This window comes from Rhagoletis zephyria, unplaced genomic scaffold (genome assembly GCF_001687245.7).
Source record: "Rhagoletis zephyria isolate East Lansing unplaced genomic scaffold, Rhagoletis_zephyria_1.1 Rzeph_scaffold_18673, whole genome shotgun sequence".
In the NCBI taxonomy this organism is placed as follows: domain Eukaryota; kingdom Metazoa; phylum Arthropoda; class Insecta; order Diptera; family Tephritidae; genus Rhagoletis; species Rhagoletis zephyria.
In genome coordinates, this window is record NW_016175734.1 from 5,492 (window position 1) to 8,271 (window position 2,780).

The following is a 2,780-nucleotide window of genomic DNA, read 5'->3' on the forward strand; positions in this document are numbered from 1 at the left end:
GTAAATTATATGTTTACGTACATACATACATATTTTTGTATAAATTAAAATGCATTTCCATCAAATAAACGAAATTTATCATAAGCTTATAACTAATCTGAGCATTACTTCGTGGAAATGAATCCCACAAATCCTTTATTTCTCATTTGTCCCGTTAAATTTTTGTAAATCCCGTATTTTTGGGACAAATTATGCATTTGTCCCGTATAGCTGGAAAAAAAATTTGGCAACACTGTACGCAGGGTATTCTAGGCTTTGGTATAACATGTTCTATCCAAAGATCAATCAAGTCAACAAACAATAACTCAAAACTGCTAAATTTTCGCATTCATGCTTTTGGCATAAAGGTGACGATATATGTACATATTATTTAAAATTAAATTGAAATGGATACGAATTTTACTTAGTGTTAGATAGCGGGAATATTTAGTCCCACGCCCACCTTTAATATGTATATATGTACTAGAGTCTTCAACTTATTTTTATTTGCAACTAAATTTTTTTCCAATGTCAGCTTAGCAACCATAGAAATGTTTTTTGTAGGTATTTATAAACAAATGTGCTACTTACCAAAAATTCCAAACTCTCGTGACTTATCGCTTTTTTTTTTAAGTGATTTGCAGGTGTGACTAGCGTGTGCGCTTGTAGGCAAAGTGAGCCAAAAATGTTGTATACGGAAATATTTTAATGTGCTGTAGGTAGTATGTAGATGGTAGTGCGAAAATGTTCACTCTTTCAGATCGAATACGAGAGCAAAGTGAAAATATTCAAATATGTATGTATTTACATTCATTTACCGCTATCGATGAAATTTTTCTAAGTAAGTAATTAACACGAAACATCCAAAACGGCCACGTTCGTGTTAAAATTCCCCAAACGGCTACATTGGAAAATGCAAAAATTTTCAGTAAAGTTTCCGCGTTACGTTCCAGCTATAACTACTTTGATGATTTGTTTGTTGTTTCTTTTAACTCTCGTTTGCTTCAACTAAAACTGTACTCTGGTTTTGTTGATGCGATCGCAATTGCAAATTTAATTAACACTATTAACTTTTGTTCACTTCGAACACTGTTTCTTTTGTATTTTTGGATATTTTTTTTTTTTAATATTTAACAGCTGCTTCTACAGTTTAAACTTTTTATTAGTATTATTGTATATTATCTCTCTGTATGCGAGACGAAATTACAGTACACAAGTCACAGTTTACAGGATTATTTTTTTTTTATGTTTGTGGAATTTTTACTGTACTTCAGATTTTCGCTTATTTCAATTCAGATTTGGTTGACTGATCTCGGTGGATGGATCGTATATTAAATATTCTGTATTTAGTATACTGCTTTCTATTTTTATTTTTAGCTCAAATGAATGCATGAAATACGAATTTTCTCGCAGATGATTTTTGACATCGATTTGTACGTTTAATAGACGATATCTCTCATCTGATTTTTCAGATTTTCTATACGCGTTTCACGTTGTTTAACGATCAACGATGATGATTAGACTGTTGTTCCCGGTTCGTGCGGTTCGCCTGCCCACCACAGTTTCGAGCAATTATTTTCCACTGTTACCCGACTATAGGCGATATGCTCATACTATATGTATGTATGTATGTATATATAATACTGTGATGGCTGGCGGAGAAGTTTTCTGCTTGGTAACATCAATAGGTACTCCTCGAATCTCTCTCATATTCGTAGATACGATTATATGCATCAAGCGATCGCACATATATAAATATGTACATATGTATGTATGGAGGTAAACCCATATGCATGTGTGAAAGCATGTATGTAGTACATACTACACAGTAAGTGCACAGACATAATGCAGCTAGACAGGCAGACAGACATGAATATGTAAGTATGCAATACCTGACTGTTAACGTCAAACCACCACTGACTTTGATGGTGGTATGAATCAGTGTGTCTGCTCTGGCCGGAGAAACTCTGCACAAGAAATTTCATTGTTCTATCTGCACAAGACTTGTACGACAAACGCTGGAAATACATAGGAAAGAAAAAGGTTGAATGTTAATAATTTGCTTTAGAAATGTAAATATTTTCCTCTTCCTGGGTTTTTCCGAGATCACCAAAGTATCGATACCTACTCAAATGAGTAGTACTCATATCGCCATTTTGTAACTTAGAGGCTATCCTTTAAAAATTCTCTTACATGGATGTTGCTTATACTATCTGAACAGCCGAATCTTAACGTAACTTAATGCCACGTCGAAGTCTGTTTCATTTTGATTCTTTAAGTTCTAAGTTACGTTAAGTTAAGCTAAGTTGCCAAAATCAGGCTATAAACCGAAAAGATCGATACCTATAGGCTATCGATGGTTTTTTTTTTCAAAACTATCGACTAGGGGTTCCAAAATGTCAGTTGCAAATCAACTGACTTCCTAAATTCAAATGTTTAATTTTTTACGATGATACATGTCCCAAAATGTGTGGTGAGAGTAATCGATGCGTATACAGAAAGCAAACTGCGCACCGCTTAGCTAAGGAATTTAATTTCATTAACATTGGCAACGCTGTAAGTTATCAATGGCAACACGAAAAGTTCAGAACTATTGAATTAATAATGAATCTACCTTCAGATATTTCTCTTCGTGAGAGAGTACAAAAGTATCTATAAGTTCACCCTACAAGGTACTCAATGAAATAAATTGGTGTTCACTCGATCGAGGAGTTCAGCTCAAAAGGAACAGTCCAGCGCCTTCGTCTTGGTCTGCAGGCTATATCGGAGAAACAGCCGCTAAATTTAAACGTAGAATACGT

General features: G+C 34.2%; 1 long non-coding RNA gene across 1 annotated transcript; it reads right to left on the reverse strand.

Moving 5' to 3' along the window:
• Positions 1 to 625: 625 nt before the first annotated feature.
• On the reverse strand, positions 626 to 1,528 carry LOC108380241 (uncharacterized). The gene is made up of 2 exons (XR_001849551.1): positions 798 to 1,528; positions 626 to 732 (listed from the first exon to the last, which is right to left on the reverse strand). It is a non-coding gene; the product is annotated as an uncharacterized LOC108380241 (long non-coding RNA).
• Between the last annotated feature and the right edge of the window lie 1,252 nt (positions 1,529 to 2,780).